The sequence below is a fragment of the Gymnoscopelus braueri genome (genome assembly GCF_963280865.1).
Source record: "Gymnoscopelus braueri genome assembly, chromosome: 13".
NCBI classification, from domain to species: Eukaryota; Metazoa; Chordata; class Actinopteri; order Myctophiformes; family Myctophidae; genus Gymnoscopelus; species Gymnoscopelus braueri.
Window position 1 is genome coordinate 1,294,295 of NC_137615.1, and position 18,964 is coordinate 1,313,258.

The 18,964-nt window shown below is 38.8% G+C and overlaps 1 protein-coding gene and 1 long non-coding RNA gene across 7 annotated transcripts in view; one reads left to right on the plus strand and one right to left on the minus strand.

Annotated features, from left to right (window-relative positions):
- LOC308098963 (oxysterol-binding protein-related protein 7-like) overlaps positions 1–10,128 on the minus strand; it is a 55,597-nt gene extending 45,469 nt beyond the window's left edge. For 5 of the 6 annotated variants that reach the window (XR_013934338.1, XR_013934339.1, XM_080447444.1 and 2 more), the window contains exon 1: positions 8,529–8,551. The gene's annotated coding sequence lies outside the window, so the exon portion shown is untranslated. Of the gene's footprint in view, positions 1–8,528; positions 8,552–10,033 lie in introns of those variants that run through there. The other variant, XM_080447441.1, reaches the window with a different exon arrangement.
- A 1,728-nt stretch (positions 10,129–11,856) lies between these two features.
- Positions 11,857–18,674, plus strand: LOC308098983. Its single transcript, XR_013934342.1, has 3 exons — positions 11,857–12,066; positions 12,485–12,550; positions 18,345–18,674. It is a non-coding gene; the product is annotated as an uncharacterized lncRNA (long non-coding RNA).
- The last annotated feature ends 290 nt before the right edge of the window (positions 18,675–18,964 follow it).

Genomic DNA, 18,964 nt, shown 5'->3' on the forward strand with positions numbered 1-18,964 from the left:
CCAATCTGCTCAGTTCAAAGCTTGTTGGATGCGTGACTTTGAAGACATTAAGCACGCATTGACACCTTCTCGGGTTATTTGTTTTTTTTAGGGGAGGCGAGATCTTAGTTGGGCAGGTGACCGCCTGTCCTGCCTCTACAGTGGGTACGCCACTGGTCGGCGCTCGGCGCTCGTAAAGACAGTGATGTCACTGAAATGCGACAACTTGTCTGTCTGCTGTCTACCCTCTGCTGTGTTAACATTATGGGTAACTCGTTAAAGTGGCAAATTAAATGTGAAACACATCAACTATTAAGAAAACAAGAAGATATGTTGACAAAGACACTCCATACATTTGGAAACATATTTTTTTATCGTCTTCATCTCTCTCTCAGCTAAGGGGTCCCTGCTTCATCTCTCTCTCAGCTAAGGGGTCCCTGCTTCATCTCTCTCTCAGCTAAGGGGTCCCTGCTTCATCTCTCTCTCAGCTAAGGGGTCCCTGCTTCATCTCTCTCTCAGCTAAGGGGTCCCTGCTTCATCTCTCTCTCAGCTAAGGGGTCCCTGCTTCATCTCTCTCTCAGCTAAGGGGTCCCTGCTTCATCTCTCTCTCAGCTAAGGGGTCCTTGTCCTGCAAAAACGTTGAAGACCCCTGACAGTCAATGAGAAATGTTCACTGGAAGTTGTTAGCATCTTGGAAACCGATGTTTTTTTTTGGACCAAATGAAAGTGACAAACAGGTCACGGGTCAGGTTAGTAGGGACAGCCCCCCCCCCCCACACACACACACACACACGTGTAAAGAAACTAAGTACATTTACTCAAGTACTGTACTTAAGTACACTTTTGATAAATTTTTCCTTTAATGGAGTGTTTCCAAATTTCTGTACTTTTACTTCTACTCCACTACATCTCAGAGGCAAATATTATACTTTTACTCCACTACAATTATTTGAAAGCTTTAGTTACTTTGTAGATTTGTATTATCTACAAAGTAACTAGGCGGCGGTAGTGGCCGGGCAGAGTGAACTGGAAATCGCAAGGTTCCCGGTTCGATCCCGGGCTGGGGCGCTCAGAGTTACTGTAGAAGTGTCCTTGAGCAAGTTACTGAACCCCTAATTACTCCTGATGAGCAGGTTGGTGCCTTGCCGATGGTTTCCTCCTCCATCGGTGTGTGAATGTGTGAATGTAATGCACAATCAATGTAAAGCGCTTTGGATAAAAGCGCTATATAAATGCACTATTTACCATTTATTATTATTGCAAAACATACATTAACCACTTCAGCCCTACATACATTTAGGCCATTTTAAAATAGCAGATCTACAAGCTCACAAAGCGTCGCGCGGCATGCGAAGACTTGTGAAATTTGAAACTTGTGAAATGGGACATTCTGCATAATGAGTACTTTCTACTTTTGGTAATTTAAGTACAATTTGAAACCAATACTTTTACTCAAGTACATTTTTCTATATTGCAGTATTGATACTTTTACTTAATAAGTAACAAATGTGAGTACTTGTTCCACCTCTGACACAGTGACACGTCGCCAATGAAAAGCGACAGTCATTGATGAACGACAGTCAGTCAAGGTTAGCAGAGCTGGTATGAAGTCTGACTGGTTTCACACACACACACACACACACACACACACACACACACACACACACACACACACACACACACACACACACACACACACACACACACACACACACACACACACACACACACACACACACACACACACACACACACACACACACACACACACACACACACACACACACACACACACACACACACACACAGTGAGTCATAGTTGTGTTGTGCAAACTGGTCTTACTGCATTAAGACATTAACGCCTGGATGTTGAGAAATGCTCCTAGCAGCCATTTTACAAACACACACACACACATGCACACACACGTGAAATATGTATTCATGTTCACGTAAACACAAGTAGGAGAACGCCTTGTACTAAACCACATACACACGGCCAGTGCAGGAAGTCAATAGGAAAACAAGCCAGTTACAAAGTACATTTATATACAAGGGCCACGCGGTCAGGGATGCATCGGTCATGGGACACGGTAACACACCGTGCGGTAACAACCCCCTTTTTTTGAGCAGGAGCGCACACACACACACACACACACACACACACACACACACACACACACACACACACACACACACACACACACACACACACACACACACACACACACACACACACACACACACACACACACACACACACACACACACACACACACACACACACACACACACAGCCGGGTGTCACAGCAGCATGAATGAACATACAGTAGGAATATAATGAACATAGGAATGAGTCTATAGATACTAAGTGTCCATTGTGTGACCTGTAGTGTAGAGAGTTAAGCCACATGTGTGACGTCATTAAAACAGCGTCACACCCACTAACAAAATCACCACCAATACAACACTGACTGCACACGGCCATGACATGAGTCATAAAAACTGTTTTCCAGACCTGGAAAAGATTTGGAATGAATTAAATGTTTTAGAAAATGATTGGATATATACATATATTCAGTTTGTTCATACAGTGGTCCTCGAGGGGGTTCCAGGTGGTCCCCAGCTAAATTATGGAGAGTTGGTAACCAAATGGACCCTTATTGGATCTTTAACTCTTGAGAGTGTAAAATTCAATTATTGTTAAACATCTGCATTACTTCATTAAATAACTGTTATTGTGATCAACGTTTGCCTGTCATCTCTCCTATGGAACCAACATCAATACATCATGGATGGAACTGTGGACAAAATCTTATCCAACGACAACAACATATTCTGAGAGTCTAAATGTCATCAAACGGTTCTGTGGCTCAAATGCCCAATAAATAATGGACCTTGATCTGAAAAGAGTTGAAAAACAACTGCAGTGGTTCTCAACCTTTACAGGCCGTGACCCCAAAAATAATCATACTTGAACAGGGGACCCCCCAGAATAATCATATTTGAACTGGGGACCCCCAAAATAATCATACTTGAACTGGGGACCCCCCACCCTGACAATCATTTGGAATTGTAGGAGTTGAGGCGTTACATTTACTTTGACTCAGTTCCACTGATATATTGTAAAAATTAGTAGATCTACAAGCTCAGAGCTTGTAGATCTGCTATTTTCCCACAATTTGGCCAATAATTTGATGAGCGGTGGCGGTTCCGGTAGGAGACACAAAGAGTCTCCTTTGTGTCTCCTACCGGAAGCGCTGCCTACCGGAACCGCTGGTCATCAAATTATTGGCTTAAAAATGAGACAAAAACAAAAAACTATCCATGAATTCACGTCTCCATGAGGTGACTCATACATATAGGATGAACTATCCCTTTAAGTTTAGATGGTAAAACCTGCCACCTCTCTTTCAGAGTAAAGACAACAATGCAGTCGTCTCTATGGCAACATGTTTGAACACAGAGAGAGACAGACTGGTCCACAGCAGAGAGACATGCAGTCTCCCCTCAGTCACACACACTTAACTTAAACACCCCCCTCAGTCACACACACTTAACTTAAACACCCCCCAAGGGTAGAAGAAACAGAGTCTACAGAATATTTGGCAGATTTTGGGGGAAGCTCAAGTTGAAAACTACAACAAGACCAAGGTCACACACACACACACACACACACACACACACACACACACACACACACACACACACACACACACACACACACACACACACACACACACACACACACACACACACACACAGCTAAGTGTAAATCATAGACCAAGCCATTAAGACACCATAAAGGCCAACATACATTATAGTAATCTAAATCAACTGTAGATTTAGTTGACTAAAATCATATTCAATTTAGTCACCTAAAACTAGAGTAAAAGCAACACATTCCAAAGGACTAAACTATGACTCAAACTAAATGAAATGTTATTCAAAAGACTGATTAAAACTACATTAAAATGTCTAAATGAATAAAAATGAACAACGCAACACAACTTAACACAGTATATTAAAGTACAGAAAACTCAACACTGCTCAGAACAACATGGAGTGTGTGTGTGTGTGTGTGTGTGTGTGTGTGTGTGTGTGTGTGTGTGTGTGTGTGTGTGTGTGTGTGTGTGTGTGTGTGTGTGTGTGTGTGTGTGTGTGTGTGTGTGTGTGTGTGTGTGTGTGTGTGTGTGTGTGTGTGTGTGTGTGTGTGTGTGTGTGTGTGTGTGAGAGAGAGACAGAAACAGGTTTATCATTCCTGAACGTCCATCAACCACAGCAGCCTGACACACAGCAGACAGACAGGCAGACAGACAGACAGACAGGTCTGTAACTCTGAGAGTGTACAGATGGAACCAAATGGACCCATAAGGGTCCATTTGGTTCCATGTGTACACTCTCAGAGTTACATTAACACATATAGGATTTGGGGATCCCTCACACATTGATATATTCACTGTTGACCTAAAGGTTTTGTTAACACCTCTGGTGTGTTGTTGTGTTCTCCTTGTATCCTTAATGTTTTATATTTATGTCTAATTAAGTATTCAATCAATCCTCTTAACCCATCGAGACCGGGAACGCATTCGTGTCATTTTAACATTTCTTTGGCTATTCAAAAATAGCAGATCTACAAGCCACCCTATGAGCTTGTAGATCTGCTTGTAGATAATACAATAGATATAATTATTTGAAAAATCGTGGAAATGTGTGTAAATCTTTGAATACATTCATATATATATATATATATATATATATATATATATATATATATATATATATATATATATATATGCGAACATTTTAACTAAAATCTTTGCTTCTGGGGGTCCCTGGAACAACATATTTTGAGATGGGGGTCCCCAGCCAAATACATATCATGTTGGGGGTCCTTGACATGAAAAAAGAACCACTGATATTATAGCAACGTAAGTTTAAAAAAAAACCTGTTAGGATTTAGAAGACATTTGTAGAATCCACCAGAAGCAAAGATTTGAGTTACAAATGTTCGCTTAAAAATTATAATATTTATATTCAAAGATTTGCACACATTTTCACGATCTACAGGCTCATAGTGCGTCACTCTATGCCGCGCTATGAGCTTGTAGATCTGCTATTTTTTTAATTGCCAAAGAAATCTTAACATGACAGAGATTTTTGGCGAATAGATTTGTTTTTTTTTATTGTGCTCCTTTTCCTCTAAGCACCTTAACGTCCATTGTCTATCATGCACAGTATAAGTATAACATGCATTATACAATACATTGCTGCTATGCTCAGGCACCTTAGTTTAGTTTTTTTATTATCTCAGGTACTTTGTAAATATGTAGATAACTTGTCTGGCCTTCTGTTGCTCTCTTGTTTTGATCTCCTTCCCACTTACCCCCCACCCCTCTTCTTCTCCCCCCCCCCCCTCTTCTTTCTATGGAAACTAACGTTGCGATGGGAACGATGTACAAAAAAGAATTTCACCCACTTTTTTACCTTGTAAACCTGTGATGTGACAATAAAACTGATTCTGATTCTGATTCTGGTGCAGCCTGAAAAAAGAAACGCACCAAGTACGGTGCAACTCAGCTCTGTTTTACCAAGTGTTTAAACTGAAGAGATGTTAATGATGAACATCACCATGTTATCACCATGTTAATGATGAACATCACCATGTTATCACAATGTTAATGATGAACATCACCATGTTACCACAATGTTAATGATGAACATCACCATGTTATCACCATGTTAATGATGAACATCACCATGTTATCACCATGTTAATGATGAACATCACCATGTTATCACATGATGAACATCACCATGTTATCACATGATGAACATCACCATGTTATCACAATGTTAATGATGAACATCACCATGTTACCACAATGTTAATGATGAACATCACCATGTTATCACCATGTTAATGATGAACATCACCATGTTATCACCATGTTAATGATGAACATCACCATGTTATCACATGATGAACATCACCATGTTATCACATGATGAACATCACCATGTTATCACATGATGAACATCACCATGTTATCACAATGTTAATGATGAACATCACCATGTTACCACAATGTTAATGATGAACATCACCATGTTATCACCATGTTAATGATGAACATCACCATGTTATCACCATGTTAATGATGAACATCACCATGTTATCACCATGTTAATGATGAACATCACCATGTTATCACCATGTTAATGATGAACATCACCATGTTATCACCATGTTAATGATGAACATCACCATGTTATCACCATGTTAATGATGAACATCACCATGTTATCACCATGTTAATGATGAACATCACCATGTTATCACCATGTTAATGATGAACATCACCATGTTATCACCATGTTAATGATGAACATCACCATGTTATCACCATGTTAATGATGAACATCACCATGTTACCACATGATGAACATCACCATGTTATCACCATGTTAATGATGAACATCACCATGTTATCACCATGTTAATGATGAACATCACCATGTTATCACATGATGAACATCACCATGTTATCACATGATGAACATCACCATGTTATCACACATCACCATGTTATCACACATCACCATGTTATCACACATCACCATGTTATCACCATGTTAACATCACCATGTTAACACAGTATTCTGCTGCACCCTGGACCTGTGTCACAGCACCCTGGGGTGCCACGGCACCCTGGACCTGTGTCACAGCACCCTGGGGTGCCACGGCACCCACTGTGACAAACCCTGGCCTAGAGAACAACTATGTGACACTATAGGTGAAACCTTTGTTTTCTAGACATATAGAAACATAATAAATTAAAAGGTTTGTTCTCTAGACATATAGAAACATAATAAATTAAAGGTTTGTTCTCTAGACATATAGAAACATAATAAATTAAAGGTTTGTTCTCTAGTAAAGTAGCCATAATTAAGTAAAAATTGATCTGAGTGCCTTCACTTCATTACCAAAACTAATTATATTTAAACTCATTATATTTAAACTCATTATATTTAAACTCATTATATTTTAATTCATTCAGTCCAGCACTGATGTACATTTAATATGACACATAACTATATTTATCACTACAGTAAAGAGTCTTAATGTCACTGATATAAGACCGGGAACACATCTGTGTCATTTTTACATTTCTTTGGCTATTCAAAAATAGCAGATCTACAAGCTCAGCACCGAGTGCCGCCCCACGAGCTTGTAGATCTGCTATTATTGAAAAATCTTGACAATGTGTGCAAATCACAAAAAAAAAAAAAACTGTATATATATATATATATATATATATTTTTTTTTTTAATGGGCATTTTTAACTCCAATATTTGCTTCTGGTTGGTCCCCTGGAACAACATATTTTTAGATGGGGGTCCACGGACAAATATGTCATTTTGGGGATCCTTGACATGAAAAAGTTACAGGACGTAGCAACATAAGTAGCAACATACATCTTAAAAAAACTGTTGATTTAGAAAACATTTGTAGAATCCCCCCAGAAGCAAAGATTTGAGTTACAAATGTTCGCTTTAAAAAAAAATATATATATATATATATATATTCAAAGATTTGCAAAAATGTTCATGATTTAAAAAAATATATATATATATAAATATATAGCAGATCTACAAGCTCATAGTGAAGCACTCGGTGCTGGCTATGAGCTTGTAGATCTGCTATTTTTTGAATAGCCAAAGAAATGTAAAAATGACAGAGATGCAGGAGGATATTAATCTGGTAACATGTGTCACTAAACATAGAAAACATCCAACATGTTGACAGAAAAGCTGCTTTCATACAAACTAGTGTTTGTGATCAGATTTAAAGCTTCAACACAAACACTCCTTTACTAACTCTAACTTAATGTCACTTAACATAATCTACATGATTTAAATCATTAATAGTCCTATAATTAAAACACCTCTCATCACAGAAGTCCTCCATCAAATAAACTCATTTTAAAGCAGATAAAACTCTATTAAACCAACAAGACAATAAATAAATAAAATACTTCTCATTCAGGAGAAAAACACCCTCAAGACAATAAATGTAATTAAATTAAACTAATTTAAACCAACCAGACAGAATAAATAATAATTATAATAATTATTATTATTATTATTATTATTTAACCAACCAGACATCAAATTAAACTAATTTAAATCAAATTAAACTCAAATTAAACTCATTTAAACCAACCAGTCAGAATAAATAATAATTATTATTATTATTATTTAACCAACCAGACATCAAATTAAACTAATTTAAATCAAATTAAACTCATTTAAATCAAATTAAACTAAAATTAAACTCATTTAAATCAAATTAAACTCAAATTAAACTAATTTAAACCAACCAGACAGAATAAATGTAATTAACTCATTTAAAGCAGACATCATGGTTTTAACTCTGAGACGAAAAGAGAGAGAAAACCTATTAAAACTCTAAACATTGATGATTGATCCTTTAAACAGGATGAATTAAAGGATGAATTAATCTAGTGATAATAAACAGAGTAACTCACGGTATTAAAGGCTCAGTCTGTGAACAAAGTGATCATTCGGATCAAACAGGTTGTGGTCTATCAGAGGGTTTACACTTCACAGTACGGCGGTGTGGCGCGCTGAAAAACTCACCAGATCTACAAGCTCAGCGCGCGCCACGGCGCGGCGCGCGCTGAGCTTGTAGATCTGCTGGCTTTCCGGCGCGCGGCACCGCCGTACGGCCGAGCTGTACGTCCATTCAGAGACCAGCTGAGTGACAACCTGGGGTAATTATTTTACCTTTAGAATGTTTCTGTAAGGCTCACAGTTTATCATCTGATCTACAAGGCTCACAGTTTATCAGTTTACCAGAGGTGGAAGAAATAACTCACTTTTTAAAAAACTTTAAGTAAAAGTATTAAGTAAAAAAAAGTCTGGAATTCAAAATTTACTTGAGTAAAAGTATTAATACTGCAATGTAGAAATATTTACAATTGAAGTTGTAAATATTTTTGAATAGCCACAGAAATGTAAAAATGACACAGATGTGTTCTGGGTCTTAATGAGTTAATATTATCAGGTTTTATTTATTTTAAGGAGCTACATGTTCATCATGTTCTATGAGCTATAGCCTGTATTGTTTATAAACTAACGCATCGTGTTAATATCAGTGACATTAAGACTCTTTACTGTAGTGATAAATATAGTTATGTGTCATATTAATGTAGATCAGTGCTGGATTCACTGAATGAAAGACAACTATTTAAAATATAATGAGTTTAGTCTTTGAAGTGAAGCGTGGGTCAGTCAGTTGTTTTTATTGTATTTTTACATATTTTTGAATTGAAGTTACAAGTAAAAAAGTCGTGAATTCAAAATGAACTTGAGTAAAAGTATTAATACTGCAACGTAGCTCACAAGCTCACAATATGTCGCATCGCGACGCATTGTGGGCTTGTAGATCTGTGGTTAATGTATGTTTTGTAATAATAATCAAAATCTACATCTAGTAACTAGTAACTACATTTTTTAAATAATTATACTGCAGTAAAAAGTACAATATTTGCCTCTGAGATGTAGTGGAGAAATACTCAAGTAAAGTAAAAAAAAATACCTCGAGTAAATGTACTTACTTTACACCACTGCAGCTTACCATCAAGTTACAACCAAAAATACAATCATTTAAACAAGAGAATTATGAAAGATCTGCATGATTTGAAAGTTGTCTGTGTTTTGTTAAATAACATAACATGTATAAATAATAGTTTTAAGCTTTATAATCAGGACATGAAGTGCTTGCCTTACAGGCTCAAGACAAGGCATAAAGCTACCTTACACTTAGACCACTATAAAGTTGAATGTATAGTTTTTTAATTCTTCATGTTTTGATTTTCAAAAGTATGTTTTAAAAAAGATATGTATTTTTTTCTAATGTAGACCCCAGATAGATTATCTATGCTTTAGGGCACAGCTATGTGTGGAATAAAACACAATTAACAAACAAACAAAAAACATTATACGTATAAAACACTTCAAAATGTCTTACCTCTCTCTCTCTTAAATCCTGCACTCAAAGCAAGCAAGTGTGTAAGTGTGTGTGTGAGTGTGTGTGTGTGTGTGTGTGTGTGTGTGTGTGTGTGTGTGTGTGTGTGTGTGTGTGTGTGTGTGTGTGTGTGTGTGTGTGTGTGTGTGTGTGTGTGTGTGTGTGTGTGTGTGTGTGTGTGTGTGTGTTGGTTGGTATGTGTGTTTTATGGTGATACTTGTTGGGGCCCATCTCTCTCTCGTTTACACACGCACTGCGCACACACACACACACACACACACACACACACACACACACACACACACACACACACACACACACACACACACACACACACACACACACACACACACACACACACACACACACACAGTATCGGTGTGAAGACTGGTTCTACTGCTCTGGAACTATCTGGAACATGATGTATGACTCTCTCTCTCTCTCTCTCTCCCCCCTCTCTCTCTCTCTCTCTCTCTCTCTCTCTCTTTCTCTCTCTGTGTGTTTGTCTCTCTCTCTCTCTCTCTCTCTCTCTCTCTCTCTCTCTCTCTCTCTCTCTCTCTCTCTCTCTCTCTCTCTCTCTGTGTGTGTGTGTGTGTGTGTGTGTGTGTGTGTGTGTGTGTGTGTGTGTGTGTGTGTGTGTGTGTGTGTGTGTGTGGGGTTATTGCCTAACCCTAACCTCTATGGTGTTTATGTGAGCTGGGAGTGAGTTTCAAAGGGAGTAGACCCTGTCCCCATCAGGTCCAGTTCTTTGTCCTGAGGACCACCAGACCCTGTCCCCTCAGGTCCAGTACTTTGTCCTGAGGACCACCAGACCCTGTCCCCTCAGGTCCAGTACTTTGTCCTGAGGACCACCAGGTCCCCAGGACAAAGTACTGGACCTGGGGGTGACGACCCTGTCACCCCCAGGTCATCACTTTGAACCTGTGACCCAGGTTCAATGCTATCTGGTGAGCAGGACTGAGGTGATGTGGTCTATGGGTTAGGTTCTGGTGATAATGATAATACTACTAATAATAATAAAATATATTATTATTATTATTATTATTATTATTATTATTATTATTATTATTATTATTATTATAATAATAATAATAATAATTATTATTATTATAATAATAATAATAATAATTATTATTATTATTAACATAATAATAATAATAATAATAATAATAATAATAATAATAATAATAATAATAATAACATATGAATCTGTCTTGACAGATTAGGTCACAGAGCCATTAGAGAGAGGAAAACGAAACTTATGGAAATACCGGTTTTCTGTGAACAGGCCAAACCCACTGAATGACATTCATTTCACCAGCAGCTTCTGATAGGCTAATAGAATAGTATAGGCTACTAATAGCCTTACACTATTGGAGAAGTAGACCCTGCTCGGTCCGGTGCGTTCTGCTGTACATCCGGTGTTGGAAGCATCAGGGTTTGAACCATCATGCCACTGTTCGGTCCTCCTGATCCGTTCCTGGACAGACACCACTCCCCTGTGGTTCTGTCCTGGGAGATGTGGATCAGTGAGTTCAGCATGTATCTGGACTCACAGAGCTGTGAGGAGATGTGGATCAGTGAGTTCAGCATGTCTCTGGACTCACAGAGCTGTGAGGAGATGTGGATCAGTGAGTTCAGCATGTATCTGGACTCACAGAGCTGTGAGGAGATGTGGATCAGTGAGTTCAGCATGTATCTGGACTCACAGCGCTGTGAGGAGATGTGGATCAGTGAGTTCAGCATGTCTCTGGACTCACAGTGCTGTGAGGAGATGTGGATCAGTGAGTTCAGCATGTCTCTGGACTCACAGAGATGTCCGGAGAAGCAGAAGAAGTCCAGACTGCTACATCACCTCGGTCAGGAAGGAAGAAGAGTTCTAAAGAGTCACCCGGGTCCGAACATGTGCTGGATCCAAACTTTTCAACCTGAATGGAGCCACTGGAGCCACAAGTGGACCGGAAACGAGACCTACGAACAGATAGTGTCTGTTCTCACTGCACACTATGAGAGAGAGAGACGGGACTGGATACGTAGTGAGATAATAGTCTTTGTATCGACTACACATTACAGTAAAGGCATTACGTCAGGCAGACCCTAGAGCCTAGGGTCTGCCTGACGTTTCTTCCAGTTAAGAGGGAGTTTTTCGTTGCCACTGTCGCAAAATGGCTTGCTCAGGGTGGGATGTCGGGTCTCTTCTCTACATGTAAAGTGTCTTGAGACAACTTGTTGTGATTTGACACTTTAATAAAATTGAATTGAATTGAATTGAATTGAATTGAGTAGCTGATTTAAAATGCTACATATACATTACATATTTGATATATATATTCTTAATATCAACGTTTTTTGGGGAATAATTATTTTATAACTATTACAAATGGAACTCATGTCCAGAATCTATTCTTACTATATTTTCTTTTACTCCCACCCCCCCTCTTTCTTTTTTTACAGGGATTTTTTGTTTTGTTTCAGTATTACTGGTGTCTGTACCTTTCCTTGCTGAAGGCAAATATAAAGGTACAGTATGTGATTTTCTTTAGCTCTATATTGTGATAGTAATCATTACTATAGAGTGTGTGTTCAGTAACAGTGTTAAATAGCTCTATATTGTGATATTAATCATTACTATAGAGTGTGTGTTCAGTAACAGTGTTAAATAGCTCTATATTGTGATAGTAATCATTACTATAGAGTGTGTGTTCAGTAACAGTGTTAAATAGCTCTATATTGTGATATTAATCATTATACTATAGAGTGTGTGTTCAGTAACAGTGTTAAATAGATCTATATTGTGATATTAATCATTATACTATAGAGTGTGTGTTCAGTAACAGGAGTTCCATGTGTCTCTCCAGCTCTTTAATAAACAGAAAATGTATGTTCAAGTCAGGATACCAATTTCATCCAATCAGCAGAGAGAGTTCATACAGCATAAACAAGTGAAATTGATAGTGATGACACAAAGAAATGAGAAGACAACATTGAAACTGGAACATTTGAACAATTGAAGCTGAGGAATGTGGACTCTCTCATTGGATGACATTGGAAACCCACCTGACAACGTATTTTATGTCAAGAATAAAGACATAAAGACGTGCACACGCACGTGCGTGCGCACCCGGCTGGCTACTTTTCTGACCCAATTGGACATTGTATACACTAGTAATAATAATAATAATAAACTTTATTTGTATAGCACCTTTCATGACATGAAATGCAGCTCAAAGTGCTTTACAGAGCAATAATACAATTACAGTTAGAACCAATTTAACAATAAAGCAAACAAAGATAAAATAAAATAAAATAAAAGCAAGCAAAAGCAAAGGCATAAAACAACATTAAAATAGGGAATACAGTGAGGAATTAAAAATCAACCAAAGAATCAGCTAAAAGCAAGAGTGAAGTAATAGGTCTTGAGCTGTGCTTTAAAGCTATCGACAGAGGCTGCCTGTCTTAGGTGTAATGGGAGTTTATTCCACACTGTCGGTCCGTAAAAGCAGAATGCTGCTTCACCGTATTTTTTATATGTCATTGTAGGCACCTCGAGCAGGTCAGCACTTGAAGACCTGAGGGCCCGGTTTGGAACATATCTCTCTAGGCAGTCAGAGAGGTAGGTAGGTGCCAGACCATTTAGAGCTTTATAAACTATTAAAAGAATTTTAAAATCAATCCTAAAAACAACCGGGAGCCAGTGTAGTGAAGCAAGAACTGGAGTGATATGTTCTCTCATCCTGGTTTTAGTTAAAATTCTGGCTGCCGCATTTTGAACAAGTTGTAATCTGTCAGTTGTTTTCTTTGGCAGGCCAGAGTAGAGTGCGTTGCAGTAATCAAGCCGAGAGAAAACAAAAGCGTGGATCAGCGTCTTTGCATCGTCTAACGACAGATAGTCTCTAATTCGCGCAATATTTCTAAGATGAAAGAAAGCAATCTTGGTGACATGATTAATGTGTGTATTGAAATTCAATTCAGAATCGATAATCACCCCCAGGTTCTTTACTGTGGTGTTACTTTCTACAGCCAGGTTACCAAGTCTACTTGTTATTGATTCTCTCTGCTCACTGGAGCCAATTATGAGAACTTCTGTTTTATCCTCATTTAGCTTAAGAAAGTTCTCACTCATCCAGCATTTTATACTGGACAGACAGGTCAACAATGGGTCTAGAGCGCAGGGGTCGTCTGGAGCTACTGAAAGATACAGCTGGGTATCATCAGCATAGAAATGGAAGTTCACTCCGTGAGTGGAACTAACTAACCCTAACCCTATAACACTAGTGGAACTAACTAACCCTAACCCTATAACACTAGTGGAACTAACTAACCCTAACCCTATAACACTAGTGGAACTAACTAACCCTGACCCTATAACACTAGTGGAACTAACTAACCCTAGTCTGGGAGGCTTAGGCTCAAAGCCTGAACAACAGGGGCGCGGCCACTGAGTTCTGATTCAAATCAACAGCCAATGAAGAAAAGGGGGCGGGATCCACATGCAGTGGGTGTTACATGTAAATAGGAGCGACAGGAAGCAATTTCCCCTTGAGAAATTGCGGCCGCCATTGTTGTGTACTGCTGTTTGCCTCTCGTCGGACTTTTTAGACGAGTTGCACAGCTCTCAGACCGGTAAGAGGCGTGTCCACTCAGATTCTGAGCGTAAGTTACATCCCGCCCACAAATACCAGGGCTCTGGCCCAGAAGTTCCTCGCCGCTCCCGTTTGTATGCGAGGCGAAAAACTTCTGGGAACTCAGATTAAACCAACCCTAACCCTATAACACTAGTGGAACTAACTAACCCTATAACACTAGTGGACCTAACTAACCCTAACCCTATAACACTAGTGGAACTAACTAACCCTAACCCTATAACACTAGTGGACCTAACTAACCCTAACCCTATAACACTAGTGGAACTAACTAACCCTAACCCTATAACACTAGTGGAACTAACTAACCCTAACCCTATAACACTAGTGGACCTAACTAACCCTAACCCTATAACACTAGTGGAACTAACTAACCCTAACCCTATAACACTAGTGGAACTAACTAACCCTAACCCTATAACACTAGTGGACCTAACTAACCCTAACCCTATAACACTAGTGGAACTAACTAACCTAACCCTATAACACTAGTGGACCTAACTAACCCTAACCCTATAACACTAGTGGAACTAACTAACCCTAACCCTATAACACTAGTGGACCTAACTAACCCTAACCCTATTACACTAGTGGACCTAACTAACCCTAACCCTATAACACTAGTGGAACTAACTAACCCTAACCCTATAACACTAGTGGACCTAACTAACCCTAACCCTATAACACTAGTGGACCTAACTAACCCTAACCCTATAACACTAGTGGACCTAACTAACCCTAACCCTATAACACTAGTGGACCTAACTAACCCTAACCCTATAACACTAGTGGAACTAACTAACCCTAACCCTATAACACTAGTGGAACTAACTAACCCTATAACACTAGTGGAACTAACTAACCCTATAACACTAGTGGACCTAACTAACCCTAACCCTATAACACTAGTGGAACTAACTAACCCTAACCCTATAACACTAGTGGAACTAACTAACCCTATAACACTAGTGGACCTAACTAACCCTAACCCTATAACACTAGTGGAACTAACTAACCCTAACCCTATAACACTAGTGGAACTAACTAACCCTATAACACTAGTGGAACTAACTAACCCTAACCCTATAACACTAGTGGACCTAACTAACCCTAACCCTATAACACTAGTGGAACTAACTAACCCTAACCCTATAACACTAGTGGAACTAACTAACCCTAACCCTATAACACTAGTGGACCTAACTAACCCTAACCCTATAACACTAGTGGAACTAACTAACCCTAACCCTATAACACTAGTGGAACTAACTAACCCTAACCCTATAACACTAGTGGACCTAACTAACCCTAACCCTATAACACTAGTGGAACTAACTAACCTAACCCTATAACACTAGTGGACCTAACTAACCCTAACCCTATAACACTAGTGGAACTAACTAACCCTAACCCTATAACACTAGTGGACCTAACTAACCCTAACCCTATAACACTAGTGGACCTAACTAACCCTAACCCTATAACACTAGTGGAACTAACTAACCCTAACCCTATAACACTAGTGGACCTAACTAACCCTAACCCTATAACACTAGTGGACCTAACTAACCCTAACCCTATAACACTAGTGGACCTAACTAACCCTAACCCTATAACACTAGTGGACCTAACTAACCCTAACCCTATAACACTAGTGGAACTAACTAACCCTAACCCTATAACACTAGTGGAACTAACTAACCCTATAACACTAGTGGAACTAACTAACCCTATAACACTAGTGGACCTAACTAACCCTAACCCTATAACACTAGTGGAACTAACTAACCCTAACCCTATAACACTAGTGGAACTAACTAACCATATAACACTAGTGGACCTAACTAACCCTAACCCTATAACACTAGTGGAACTAACTAACCCTAACCCTATAACACTAGTGGAACTAACTAACCCTATAACACTAGTGGAACTAACTAACCCTAACCCTATAACACTAGTGGAACTAACTAACCCTAACCCTATAACACTAGTGGAACTAACTAACCCTAACCCTATAACACTAGTGGACCTAACTAACCCTAACCCTATAACACTAGTGGAACTAACTAACCCTAACCCTATAACACTAGTGGAACTAACTAACCCTAACCCTATAACACTAGTGGAACTAACTAACCCTAACCCTATAACACTAGTGGAACTAACTAACCCTAACCCTATAACACTAGTGGAACTAACTAACCCTATAACACTAGTGGACCTAACTAACCCTAACCCTATAACACTAGTGGAACTAACTAACCCTAACCCTATAACACTAGTGGACCTAACTAACCCTAACCCTATAACACTAGTGGAACTAACTAACCCTAACCCTATAACACTAGTGGAACTAACTAACCCTAACCCTATAACACTAGTGGACCTAACTAACCCTAACCCTATAACACTAGTGGAACTAACTAACCTAACCCTATAACACTAGTGGACCTAACTAACCCTAACCCTATAACACTAGTGGAACTAACTAACCCTAACCCTATAACACTAGTGGACCTAACTAACCCTAACCCTATAACACTAGTGGACCTAACTAACCCTAACCCTATAACACTAGTGGAACTAACTAACCCTAACCCTATAACACTAGTGGACCTAACTAACCCTAACCCTATAACACTAGTGGACCTAACTAACCCTAACCCTATAACACTAGTGGACCTAACTAACCCTAACCCTATAACACTAGTGGACCTAACTAACCCTAACCCTATAACACTAGTGGAACTAACTAACCCTAACCCTATAACACTAGTGGAACTAACTAACCCTATAACACTAGTGGAACTAACTAACCCTATAACACTAGTGGACCTAACTAACCCTAACCCTATAACACTAGTGGAACTAACTAACCCTAACCCTATAACACTAGTGGAACTAACTAACCCTATAACACTAGTGGACCTAACTAACCCTAACCCTATAACACTAGTGGAACTAACTAACCCTAACCCTATAACACTAGTGGAACTAACTAACCCTATAACACTAGTGGAACTAACTAACCCTAACCCTATAACACTAGTGGAACTAACTAACCCTAACCCTATAACACTAGTGGAACTAACTAACCCTAACCCTATAACACTAGTGGACCTAACTAACCCTAACCCTATAACACTAGTGGAACTAACTAACCCTAACCCTATAACACTAGTGGAACTAACTAACCCTAACCCTATAACACTAGTGGAACTAACTAACCCTAACCCTATAACACTAGTGGAACTAACTAACCCTATAACACTAGTGGAACTAACTAACCCTAACCCTATAACACTAGTGGAACTAACTAACCCTAACCCTATAACACTAGTGGAACTAACTAACCCTAACCCTATAACACTAGTGGACCTAACTAACCCTAACCCTATAACACTAGTGGAACTAACTAACCCTAACCCTATAACACTAGTGGAACTAACTAACCCTAACCCTATAACACTAGTGGAACTAACTAACCCTAACCCTATAACACTAGTGGAACTAACTAACCTAACCCTATAACACTAGTGGAACTAACTAACCCTAACCCTATAACACTAGTGGAACTAACTAACCCTAACCCTATAACACTAGTGGAACTAACTAACCCTAACCCTTTGATCTCTGTGGTCTGATCTGATGTGATCTCTCTGTTACAGAGGCCGGTGTGGTTGCATTTCGGTTTGGAGTTTGGTCTGTAGTTTTCTCCATCATTTTATTGGTGTTGGAATCAGACACATGGACCTCATGGTGGTGGAGAGTCCGCTGGGGGTTTAGATGCCTGATGAGAAACTCCTTCAATCAGCGTGTACCGTAGCATGTATTCTGGCAGTGGTGGAAGTACTAAAAGTTAAAATACTTTTAATTAAGTAAAAGTAGCAATACCAGAATATAATAGAAATAGTCTCTTACAAGTTAAAGGCCACATATTTTTCTGGAAATATTTGTAATGCAATAATACATTGATATTATAAAGAGAATATACTTTGTAATTTGTACTTTTGAATACTTAAGTATTTTAAAACAAGCCACTCCATTACTTTAACTTGACTGATCAACTTTTATTAATGCTTATGTATTAAAATACTTCTATCACTTGGACATATTTTAATAAAGCTGTTTATACTTTTTCCATAAATCTGCTGTCTCATTCATTTGACAGCTGCTAAGGTTAACCTCTGCTTATTGAAATATAACCTTAGTGTGGTTGAGTTCGCTCTATCTCATTCAACTGAATACCAGTGGCCTAGTGACAGACAGACAGACAGACAGACAGACA